The 9,647-nt window shown below is 52.6% G+C and overlaps 26 non-coding genes across 26 annotated transcripts; 12 read left to right on the top strand and 14 right to left on the bottom strand.

The window, feature by feature from the left end:
• Positions 1-34: 34 nt before the first annotated feature.
• Positions 35-106, bottom strand: Trnad-guc (transfer RNA aspartic acid (anticodon GUC)). The gene has a single exon. It is a non-coding gene; the product is annotated as a tRNA-Asp (tRNA).
• Positions 107-392: 286 nt separating this feature from the next.
• Trnai-uau (transfer RNA isoleucine (anticodon UAU)) lies at positions 393-484 on the bottom strand. The gene is given in 2 exon segments: positions 393-428; positions 447-484. It is a non-coding gene; the product is annotated as a tRNA-Ile (tRNA).
• Positions 485-862: 378 nt separating this feature from the next.
• On the top strand, positions 863-935 carry Trnar-acg (transfer RNA arginine (anticodon ACG)). Its single transcript has one exon. It is a non-coding gene; the product is annotated as a tRNA-Arg (tRNA).
• A 286-nt stretch (positions 936-1,221) lies between these two features.
• Trnam-cau (transfer RNA methionine (anticodon CAU)) lies at positions 1,222-1,293 on the top strand. The gene has a single exon. It is a non-coding gene; the product is annotated as a tRNA-Met (tRNA).
• A 222-nt stretch (positions 1,294-1,515) lies between these two features.
• Positions 1,516-1,587, bottom strand: Trnad-guc (transfer RNA aspartic acid (anticodon GUC)). The gene has a single exon. It is a non-coding gene; the product is annotated as a tRNA-Asp (tRNA).
• A 286-nt stretch (positions 1,588-1,873) lies between these two features.
• Trnai-uau (transfer RNA isoleucine (anticodon UAU)) lies at positions 1,874-1,965 on the bottom strand. Its single transcript is given in 2 exon segments — positions 1,874-1,909; positions 1,928-1,965. It is a non-coding gene; the product is annotated as a tRNA-Ile (tRNA).
• Positions 1,966-2,343: 378 nt separating this feature from the next.
• Trnar-acg (transfer RNA arginine (anticodon ACG)) lies at positions 2,344-2,416 on the top strand. The gene has a single exon. It is a non-coding gene; the product is annotated as a tRNA-Arg (tRNA).
• Positions 2,417-2,702: 286 nt separating this feature from the next.
• On the top strand, positions 2,703-2,774 carry Trnam-cau (transfer RNA methionine (anticodon CAU)). Its single transcript has one exon. It is a non-coding gene; the product is annotated as a tRNA-Met (tRNA).
• Positions 2,775-2,996: 222 nt separating this feature from the next.
• Positions 2,997-3,068, bottom strand: Trnad-guc (transfer RNA aspartic acid (anticodon GUC)). The gene has a single exon. It is a non-coding gene; the product is annotated as a tRNA-Asp (tRNA).
• Positions 3,069-3,354: 286 nt separating this feature from the next.
• Trnai-uau (transfer RNA isoleucine (anticodon UAU)) lies at positions 3,355-3,446 on the bottom strand. The gene is given in 2 exon segments: positions 3,355-3,390; positions 3,409-3,446. It is a non-coding gene; the product is annotated as a tRNA-Ile (tRNA).
• Positions 3,447-3,824: 378 nt separating this feature from the next.
• Trnar-acg (transfer RNA arginine (anticodon ACG)) lies at positions 3,825-3,897 on the top strand. Its single transcript has one exon. It is a non-coding gene; the product is annotated as a tRNA-Arg (tRNA).
• A 286-nt stretch (positions 3,898-4,183) lies between these two features.
• On the top strand, positions 4,184-4,255 carry Trnam-cau (transfer RNA methionine (anticodon CAU)). The gene has a single exon. It is a non-coding gene; the product is annotated as a tRNA-Met (tRNA).
• A 222-nt stretch (positions 4,256-4,477) lies between these two features.
• On the bottom strand, positions 4,478-4,549 carry Trnad-guc (transfer RNA aspartic acid (anticodon GUC)). The gene has a single exon. It is a non-coding gene; the product is annotated as a tRNA-Asp (tRNA).
• A 286-nt stretch (positions 4,550-4,835) lies between these two features.
• Positions 4,836-4,927, bottom strand: Trnai-uau (transfer RNA isoleucine (anticodon UAU)). The gene is given in 2 exon segments: positions 4,836-4,871; positions 4,890-4,927. It is a non-coding gene; the product is annotated as a tRNA-Ile (tRNA).
• Positions 4,928-5,305: 378 nt separating this feature from the next.
• On the top strand, positions 5,306-5,378 carry Trnar-acg (transfer RNA arginine (anticodon ACG)). Its single transcript has one exon. It is a non-coding gene; the product is annotated as a tRNA-Arg (tRNA).
• A 286-nt stretch (positions 5,379-5,664) lies between these two features.
• Positions 5,665-5,736, top strand: Trnam-cau (transfer RNA methionine (anticodon CAU)). The gene has a single exon. It is a non-coding gene; the product is annotated as a tRNA-Met (tRNA).
• A 222-nt stretch (positions 5,737-5,958) lies between these two features.
• Positions 5,959-6,030, bottom strand: Trnad-guc (transfer RNA aspartic acid (anticodon GUC)). Its single transcript has one exon. It is a non-coding gene; the product is annotated as a tRNA-Asp (tRNA).
• A 286-nt stretch (positions 6,031-6,316) lies between these two features.
• Positions 6,317-6,408, bottom strand: Trnai-uau (transfer RNA isoleucine (anticodon UAU)). The gene is given in 2 exon segments: positions 6,317-6,352; positions 6,371-6,408. It is a non-coding gene; the product is annotated as a tRNA-Ile (tRNA).
• A 378-nt stretch (positions 6,409-6,786) lies between these two features.
• Positions 6,787-6,859, top strand: Trnar-acg (transfer RNA arginine (anticodon ACG)). The gene has a single exon. It is a non-coding gene; the product is annotated as a tRNA-Arg (tRNA).
• Positions 6,860-7,145: 286 nt separating this feature from the next.
• Trnam-cau (transfer RNA methionine (anticodon CAU)) lies at positions 7,146-7,217 on the top strand. The gene has a single exon. It is a non-coding gene; the product is annotated as a tRNA-Met (tRNA).
• Positions 7,218-7,439: 222 nt separating this feature from the next.
• Trnad-guc (transfer RNA aspartic acid (anticodon GUC)) lies at positions 7,440-7,511 on the bottom strand. Its single transcript has one exon. It is a non-coding gene; the product is annotated as a tRNA-Asp (tRNA).
• Positions 7,512-7,797: 286 nt separating this feature from the next.
• On the bottom strand, positions 7,798-7,889 carry Trnai-uau (transfer RNA isoleucine (anticodon UAU)). Its single transcript is given in 2 exon segments — positions 7,798-7,833; positions 7,852-7,889. It is a non-coding gene; the product is annotated as a tRNA-Ile (tRNA).
• Positions 7,890-8,267: 378 nt separating this feature from the next.
• Trnar-acg (transfer RNA arginine (anticodon ACG)) lies at positions 8,268-8,340 on the top strand. The gene has a single exon. It is a non-coding gene; the product is annotated as a tRNA-Arg (tRNA).
• Positions 8,341-8,626: 286 nt separating this feature from the next.
• Positions 8,627-8,698, top strand: Trnam-cau (transfer RNA methionine (anticodon CAU)). The gene has a single exon. It is a non-coding gene; the product is annotated as a tRNA-Met (tRNA).
• A 222-nt stretch (positions 8,699-8,920) lies between these two features.
• Positions 8,921-8,992, bottom strand: Trnad-guc (transfer RNA aspartic acid (anticodon GUC)). The gene has a single exon. It is a non-coding gene; the product is annotated as a tRNA-Asp (tRNA).
• A 286-nt stretch (positions 8,993-9,278) lies between these two features.
• Trnai-uau (transfer RNA isoleucine (anticodon UAU)) lies at positions 9,279-9,370 on the bottom strand. The gene is given in 2 exon segments: positions 9,279-9,314; positions 9,333-9,370. It is a non-coding gene; the product is annotated as a tRNA-Ile (tRNA).
• Positions 9,371-9,647: the final 277 nt, after the last annotated feature.

The following is a 9,647-nucleotide window of genomic DNA, read 5'->3' as shown; positions in this document are numbered from 1 at the left end:
CCACTCGAGCAGGTTTGTGAGATAAAAATCGCGTCTCCCCGGCGGGGAATCGAACCCCGGTCTCCCGCGTGACAGGCGGGGATACTAACCACTATACTACCGAGGATGCGATGGAGGCAGCTGTCTGTGTGGGAGACACTTGTTGCAAGTAGCTGTAAAAGGTCTGCACTAAGTTCGGCGACTGATAGTGCAATAATTAAAAATGTAGTGTGCCTCCCCGGCGGGGAATCGCACCCCGGTCTCCCGCGTGACAGGCGGGGATACAAACCACTATACTACCGAGGAAGACGCAACTAGCGCACATAATACACATTAATCTTGCTGACATAGCTGATACATCTGAAATGTAGCCTCCTGATGCTGTCAGAGACAGCTGCTACGAAATAAAAGTATGCCCCAGGTGAGGCTCGAACTCACAACCCCGGCATTGCTCACGGCTACTGCCTTATAAGTACCGTGCGCTAACCAATTGCGCCACTGGGGCTACAGCAAAACGCTCTCAGTTAGCCATATTCGCATTGCTGCAAACCAGTGGTGGCTACAAAAACATATGATCGCCACCTGCGGCCATACTGCGACTTTGGCACCTAAGTACGAACGCTTCGTGCTATTCGTGTTTGATATGCTACGCTTACATGCACATCAACCGCCTCTCGTCATCGAAAAAATGCAGAAAAACGCGCGCCTTGCCTCGTGCTACCTGTCGAACAGCGAGCGCAGATGTGTGGCAAGCTCCAAGCTCTGCAGGCGCACCGCGACCACGCAGCTGGACGAGTGGTGCCTTCCTTGGGAGCTTGATGAGCCCTGGAGAACACGTTTCTTAGCGAATTGCACTTGCCTTGTAGCGAGAAATGCTGCCACTGGCCCTGTGGCGCAACGGATAACGCGTCTGACTACGGATCAGAAGATTCCAGGTTCGAATCCTGGCAGGGTCGGCATTTTGTTAGTTGCCAACGCGTAGCTGGGCAGTGGATTTCGTATGTCGCCGCATCGTGCAGTGCTTTGTTACTCCTGTGCATCTCGCAGCTGCATGTCGAGGCGATCGTGGTAAATATCGCTGCGTGCAAGCGTCAGCGTAGCGTCAGTCGAGCAGAGTCGAGACAAGTCAAGCTGAGAGCTGTAGGAGATGTACGCAATCAAATGTAGGCGTGTGAAAGCGACGCAGACAACACTGCCCAAGTGTCCCACGTGATGTGACGAAGAGCCAGTATACCCCCACACAGCAGAGTGGCGCAGTGGAAGCGTGCTGGGCCCATAACCCAGAGGTCCGTGGATCGAAACCACGCTCTGCTAAAATTATTTCTTTTCCTGATTGTGTCGGGCTCGATTATTACGCCTAGAGAGTCGGCTGGGGGCATTGATTCAGCCTCAAAAGCAAACCCAGTAATTCTGAAGTGTGAAGAATGCGAGAACTACTTCCTAAGATGCATCATTTTTTAAGATTTTGCAGCAAGTTAATGCTCTTCCGTCCCACACGCGCACCACTCGAGCAGGTTTGTGAGATAAAAATCGCGTCTCCCCGGCGGGGAATCGAACCCCGGTCTCCCGCGTGACAGGCGGGGATACTAACCACTATACTACCGAGGATGCGATGGAGGCAGCTGTCTGTGTGGGAGACACTTGTTGCAAGTAGCTGTAAAAGGTCTGCACTAAGTTCGGCGACTGATAGTGCAATAATTAAAAATGTAGTGTGCCTCCCCGGCGGGGAATCGCACCCCGGTCTCCCGCGTGACAGGCGGGGATACAAACCACTATACTACCGAGGAAGACGCAACTAGCGCACATAATACACATTAATCTTGCTGACATAGCTGATACATCTGAAATGTAGCCTCCTGATGCTGTCAGAGACAGCTGCTACGAAATAAAAGTATGCCCCAGGTGAGGCTCGAACTCACAACCCCGGCATTGCTCACGGCTACTGCCTTATAAGTACCGTGCGCTAACCAATTGCGCCACTGGGGCTACAGCAAAACGCTCTCAGTTAGCCATATTCGCATTGCTGCAAACCAGTGGTGGCTACAAAAACATATGATCGCCACCTGCGGCCATACTGCGACTTTGGCACCTAAGTACGAACGCTTCGTGCTATTCGTGTTTGATATGCTACGCTTACATGCACATCAACCGCCTCTCGTCATCGAAAAAATGCAGAAAAACGCGCGCCTTGCCTCGTGCTACCTGTCGAACAGCGAGCGCAGATGTGTGGCAAGCTCCAAGCTCTGCAGGCGCACCGCGACCACGCAGCTGGACGAGTGGTGCCTTCCTTGGGAGCTTGATGAGCCCTGGAGAACACGTTTCTTAGCGAATTGCACTTGCCTTGTAGCGAGAAATGCTGCCACTGGCCCTGTGGCGCAACGGATAACGCGTCTGACTACGGATCAGAAGATTCCAGGTTCGAATCCTGGCAGGGTCGGCATTTTGTTAGTTGCCAACGCGTAGCTGGGCAGTGGATTTCGTATGTCGCCGCATCGTGCAGTGCTTTGTTACTCCTGTGCATCTCGCAGCTGCATGTCGAGGCGATCGTGGTAAATATCGCTGCGTGCAAGCGTCAGCGTAGCGTCAGTCGAGCAAAGTCGAGACAAGTCAAGCTGAGAGCTGTAGGAGATGTACGCAATCAAATGTAGGCGTGTGAAAGCGACGCAGACAACACTGCCCAAGTGTCCCACGTGATGTGACGAAGAGCCAGTATACCCCCACACAGCAGAGTGGCGCAGTGGAAGCGTGCTGGGCCCATAACCCAGAGGTCCGTGGATCGAAACCACGCTCTGCTAAAATTATTTCTTTTCCTGATTGTGTCGGGCTCGATTATTACGCCTAGAGAGTCGGCTGGGGGCATTGATTCAGCCTCAAAAGCAAACCCAGTAATTCTGAAGTGTGAAGAATGCGAGAACTACTTCCTAAGATGCATCATTTTTTAAGATTTTGCAGCAAGTTAATGCTCTTCCGTCCCACACGCGCACCACTCGAGCAGGTTTGTGAGATAAAAATCGCGTCTCCCCGGCGGGGAATCGAACCCCGGTCTCCCGCGTGACAGGCGGGGATACTAACCACTATACTACCGAGGATGCGATGGAGGCAGCTGTCTGTGTGGGAGACACTTGTTGCAAGTAGCTGTAAAAGGTCTGCACTAAGTTCGGCGACTGATAGTGCAATAATTAAAAATGTAGTGTGCCTCCCCGGCGGGGAATCGCACCCCGGTCTCCCGCGTGACAGGCGGGGATACAAACCACTATACTACCGAGGAAGACGCAACTAGCGCACATAATACACATTAATCTTGCTGACATAGCTGATACATCTGAAATGTAGCCTCCTGATGCTGTCAGAGACAGCTGCTACGAAATAAAAGTATGCCCCAGGTGAGGCTCGAACTCACAACCCCGGCATTGCTCACGGCTACTGCCTTATAAGTACCGTGCGCTAACCAATTGCGCCACTGGGGCTACAGCAAAACGCTCTCAGTTAGCCATATTCGCATTGCTGCAAACCAGTGGTGGCTACAAAAACATATGATCGCCACCTGCGGCCATACTGCGACTTTGGCACCTAAGTACGAACGCTTCGTGCTATTCGTGTTTGATATGCTACGCTTACATGCACATCAACCGCCTCTCGTCATCGAAAAAATGCAGAAAAACGCGCGCCTTGCCTCGTGCTACCTGTCGAACAGCGAGCGCAGATGTGTGGCAAGCTCCAAGCTCTGCAGGCGCACCGCGACCACGCAGCTGGACGAGTGGTGCCTTCCTTGGGAGCTTGATGAGCCCTGGAGAACACGTTTCTTAGCGAATTGCACTTGCCTTGTAGCGAGAAATGCTGCCACTGGCCCTGTGGCGCAACGGATAACGCGTCTGACTACGGATCAGAAGATTCCAGGTTCGAATCCTGGCAGGGTCGGCATTTTGTTAGTTGCCAACGCGTAGCTGGGCAGTGGATTTCGTATGTCGCCGCATCGTGCAGTGCTTTGTTACTCCTGTGCATCTCGCAGCTGCATGTCGAGGCGATCGTGGTAAATATCGCTGCGTGCAAGCGTCAGCGTAGCGTCAGTCGAGCAGAGTCGAGACAAGTCAAGCTGAGAGCTGTAGGAGATGTACGCAATCAAATGTAGGCGTGTGAAAGCGACGCAGACAACACTGCCCAAGTGTCCCACGTGATGTGACGAAGAGCCAGTATACCCCCACACAGCAGAGTGGCGCAGTGGAAGCGTGCTGGGCCCATAACCCAGAGGTCCGTGGATCGAAACCACGCTCTGCTAAAATTATTTCTTTTCCTGATTGTGTCGGGCTCGATTATTACGCCTAGAGAGTCGGCTGGGGGCATTGATTCAGCCTCAAAAGCAAACCCAGTAATTCTGAAGTGTGAAGAATGCGAGAACTACTTCCTAAGATGCATCATTTTTTAAGATTTTGCAGCAAGTTAATGCTCTTCCGTCCCACACGCGCACCACTCGAGCAGGTTTGTGAGATAAAAATCGCGTCTCCCCGGCGGGGAATCGAACCCCGGTCTCCCGCGTGACAGGCGGGGATACTAACCACTATACTACCGAGGATGCGATGGAGGCAGCTGTCTGTGTGGGAGACACTTGTTGCAAGTAGCTGTAAAAGGTCTGCACTAAGTTCGGCGACTGATAGTGCAATAATTAAAAATGTAGTGTGCCTCCCCGGCGGGGAATCGCACCCCGGTCTCCCGCGTGACAGGCGGGGATACAAACCACTATACTACCGAGGAAGACGCAACTAGCGCACATAATACACATTAATCTTGCTGACATAGCTGATACATCTGAAATGTAGCCTCCTGATGCTGTCAGAGACAGCTGCTACGAAATAAAAGTATGCCCCAGGTGAGGCTCGAACTCACAACCCCGGCATTGCTCACGGCTACTGCCTTATAAGTACCGTGCGCTAACCAATTGCGCCACTGGGGCTACAGCAAAACGCTCTCAGTTAGCCATATTCGCATTGCTGCAAACCAGTGGTGGCTACAAAAACATATGATCGCCACCTGCGGCCATACTGCGACTTTGGCACCTAAGTACGAACGCTTCGTGCTATTCGTGTTTGATATGCTACGCTTACATGCACATCAACCGCCTCTCGTCATCGAAAAAATGCAGAAAAACGCGCGCCTTGCCTCGTGCTACCTGTCGAACAGCGAGCGCAGATGTGTGGCAAGCTCCAAGCTCTGCAGGCGCACCGCGACCACGCAGCTGGACGAGTGGTGCCTTCCTTGGGAGCTTGATGAGCCCTGGAGAACACGTTTCTTAGCGAATTGCACTTGCCTTGTAGCGAGAAATGCTGCCACTGGCCCTGTGGCGCAACGGATAACGCGTCTGACTACGGATCAGAAGATTCCAGGTTCGAATCCTGGCAGGGTCGGCATTTTGTTAGTTGCCAACGCGTAGCTGGGCAGTGGATTTCGTATGTCGCCGCATCGTGCAGTGCTTTGTTACTCCTGTGCATCTCGCAGCTGCATGTCGAGGCGATCGTGGTAAATATCGCTGCGTGCAAGCGTCAGCGTAGCGTCAGTCGAGCAAAGTCGAGACAAGTCAAGCTGAGAGCTGTAGGAGATGTACGCAATCAAATGTAGGCGTGTGAAAGCGACGCAGACAACACTGCCCAAGTGTCCCACGTGATGTGACGAAGAGCCAGTATACCCCCACACAGCAGAGTGGCGCAGTGGAAGCGTGCTGGGCCCATAACCCAGAGGTCCGTGGATCGAAACCACGCTCTGCTAAAATTATTTCTTTTCCTGATTGTGTCGGGCTCGATTATTACGCCTAGAGAGTCGGCTGGGGTCATTGATTCAGCCTCAAAAGCAAACCCAGTAATTCTGAAGTGTGAAGAATGCGAGAACTACTTCCTAAGATGCATCATTTTTTAAGATTTTGCAGCAAGTTAATGCTCTTCCGTCCCACACGCGCACCACTCGAGCAGGTTTGTGAGATAAAAATCGCGTCTCCCCGGCGGGGAATCGAACCCCGGTCTCCCGCGTGACAGGCGGGGATACTAACCACTATACTACCGAGGATGCGATGGAGGCAGCTGTCTGTGTGGGAGACACTTGTTGCAAGTAGCTGTAAAAGGTCTGCACTAAGTTCGGCGACTGATAGTGCAATAATTAAAAATGTAGTGTGCCTCCCCGGCGGGGAATCGCACCCCGGTCTCCCGCGTGACAGGCGGGGATACAAACCACTATACTACCGAGGAAGACGCAACTAGCGCACATAATACACATTAATCTTGCTGACATAGCTGATACATCTGAAATGTAGCCTCCTGATGCTGTCAGAGACAGCTGCTACGAAATAAAAGTATGCCCCAGGTGAGGCTCGAACTCACAACCCCGGCATTGCTCACGGCTACTGCCTTATAAGTACCGTGCGCTAACCAATTGCGCCACTGGGGCTACAGCAAAACGCTCTCAGTTAGCCATATTCGCATTGCTGCAAACCAGTGGTGGCTACAAAAACATATGATCGCCACCTGCGGCCATACTGCGACTTTGGCACCTAAGTACGAACGCTTCGTGCTATTCGTGTTTGATATGCTACGCTTACATGCACATCAACCGCCTCTCGTCATCGAAAAAATGCAGAAAAACGCGCGCCTTGCCTCGTGCTACCTGTCGAACAGCGAGCGCAGATGTGTGGCAAGCTCCAAGCTCTGCAGGCGCACCGCGACCACGCAGCTGGACGAGTGGTGCCTTCCTTGGGAGCTTGATGAGCCCTGGAGAACACGTTTCTTAGCGAATTGCACTTGCCTTGTAGCGAGAAATGCTGCCACTGGCCCTGTGGCGCAACGGATAACGCGTCTGACTACGGATCAGAAGATTCCAGGTTCGAATCCTGGCAGGGTCGGCATTTTGTTAGTTGCCAACGCGTAGCTGGGCAGTGGATTTCGTATGTCGCCGCATCGTGCAGTGCTTTGTTACTCCTGTGCATCTCGCAGCTGCATGTCGAGGCGATCGTGGTAAATATCGCTGCGTGCAAGCGTCAGCGTAGCGTCAGTCGAGCAAAGTCGAGACAAGTCAAGCTGAGAGCTGTAGGAGATGTACGCAATCAAATGTAGGCGTGTGAAAGCGACGCAGACAACACTGCCCAAGTGTCCCACGTGATGTGACGAAGAGCCAGTATACCCCCACACAGCAGAGTGGCGCAGTGGAAGCGTGCTGGGCCCATAACCCAGAGGTCCGTGGATCGAAACCACGCTCTGCTAAAATTATTTCTTTTCCTGATTGTGTCGGGCTCGATTATTACGCCTAGAGAGTCGGCTGGGGGCATTGATTCAGCCTCAAAAGCAAACCCAGTAATTCTGAAGTGTGAAGAATGCGAGAACTACTTCCTAAGATGCATCATTTTTTAAGATTTTGCAGCAAGTTAATGCTCTTCCGTCCCACACGCGCACCACTCGAGCAGGTTTGTGAGATAAAAATCGCGTCTCCCCGGCGGGGAATCGAACCCCGGTCTCCCGCGTGACAGGCGGGGATACTAACCACTATACTACCGAGGATGCGATGGAGGCAGCTGTCTGTGTGGGAGACACTTGTTGCAAGTAGCTGTAAAAGGTCTGCACTAAGTTCGGCGACTGATAGTGCAATAATTAAAAATGTAGTGTGCCTCCCCGGCGGGGAATCGCACCCCGGTCTCCCGCGTGACAGGCGGGGATACAAACCACTATACTACCGAGGAAGACGCAACTAGCGCACATAATACACATTAATCTTGCTGACATAGCTGATACATCTGAAATGTAGCCTCCTGATGCTGTCAGAGACAGCTGCTACGAAATAAAAGTATGCCCCAGGTGAGGCTCGAACTCACAACCCCGGCATTGCTCACGGCTACTGCCTTATAAGTACCGTGCGCTAACCAATTGCGCCACTGGGGCTACAGCAAAACGCTCTCAGTTAGCCATATTCGCATTGCTGCAAACCAGTGGTGGCTACAAAAACATATGATCGCCACCTGCGGCCATACTGCGACTTTGGCACCTAAGTACGAACGCTTCGTGCTATTCGTGTTTGATATGCTACGCTTACATGCACATCAACCGCCTCTCGTCATCGAAAAAATGCAGAAAAACGCGCGCCTTGCCTCGTGCTACCTGTCGAACAGCGAGCGCAGATGTGTGGCAAGCTCCAAGCTCTGCAGGCGCACCGCGACCACGCAGCTGGACGAGTGGTGCCTTCCTTGGGAGCTTGATGAGCCCTGGAGAACACGTTTCTTAGCGAATTGCACTTGCCTTGTAGCGAGAAATGCTGCCACTGGCCCTGTGGCGCAACGGATAACGCGTCTGACTACGGATCAGAAGATTCCAGGTTCGAATCCTGGCAGGGTCGGCATTTTGTTAGTTGCCAACGCGTAGCTGGGCAGTGGATTTCGTATGTCGCCGCATCGTGCAGTGCTTTGTTACTCCTGTGCATCTCGCAGCTGCATGTCGAGGCGATCGTGGTAAATATCGCTGCGTGCAAGCGTCAGCGTAGCGTCAGTCGAGCAGAGTCGAGACAAGTCAAGCTGAGAGCTGTAGGAGATGTACGCAATCAAATGTAGGCGTGTGAAAGCGACGCAGACAACACTGCCCAAGTGTCCCACGTGATGTGACGAAGAGCCAGTATACCCCCACACAGCAGAGTGGCGCAGTGGAAGCGTGCTGGGCCCATAACCCAGAGGTCCGTGGATCGAAACCACGCTCTGCTAAAATTATTTCTTTTCCTGATTGTGTCGGGCTCGATTATTACGCCTAGAGAGTCGGCTGGGGGCATTGATTCAGCCTCAAAAGCAAACCCAGTAATTCTGAAGTGTGAAGAATGCGAGAACTACTTCCTAAGATGCATCATTTTTTAAGATTTTGCAGCAAGTTAATGCTCTTCCGTCCCACACGCGCACCACTCGAGCAGGTTTGTGAGATAAAAATCGCGTCTCCCCGGCGGGGAATCGAACCCCGGTCTCCCGCGTGACAGGCGGGGATACTAACCACTATACTACCGAGGATGCGATGGAGGCAGCTGTCTGTGTGGGAGACACTTGTTGCAAGTAGCTGTAAAAGGTCTGCACTAAGTTCGGCGACTGATAGTGCAATAATTAAAAATGTAGTGTGCCTCCCCGGCGGGGAATCGCACCCCGGTCTCCCGCGTGACAGGCGGGGATACAAACCACTATACTACCGAGGAAGACGCAACTAGCGCACATAATACACATTAATCTTGCTGACATAGCTGATACATCTGAAATGTAGCCTCCTGATGCTGTCAGAGACAGCTGCTACGAAATAAAAGTATGCCCCAGGTGAGGCTCGAACTCACAACCCCGGCATTGCTCACGGCTACTGCCTTATAAGTACCGTGCGCTAACCAATTGCGCCACTGGGGCTACAGCAAAACGCTCTCAGTTAGCCATATTCGCATTGCTGCAAACCAGTGGTGGCTACAAAAACATATGATCGCCACCTGCGGCCATACTGCGACTTTGGCACCTAAGTACGAACGCTTCGTGCTATTCGTGTTTGATATGCTACGCTTACATGCACATCAACCGCCTCTCGTCATCGAAAAAATGCAGAAAAACGCGCGCCTTGCCTCGTGCTACCTGTCGAACAGCGAGCGCAGATGTGTGGCAAGCTCCAAGCTCTGCAGGCGCACCGCGACCA

This window comes from Schistocerca nitens, unplaced genomic scaffold (assembly GCF_023898315.1).
Source record: "Schistocerca nitens isolate TAMUIC-IGC-003100 unplaced genomic scaffold, iqSchNite1.1 HiC_scaffold_366, whole genome shotgun sequence".
In the NCBI taxonomy this organism is placed as follows: Eukaryota; Metazoa; Arthropoda; class Insecta; order Orthoptera; family Acrididae; genus Schistocerca; species Schistocerca nitens.
Note: the sequence above shows the minus strand (reverse complement) of the source record. Positions and strands in the feature narration are given on the sequence as shown.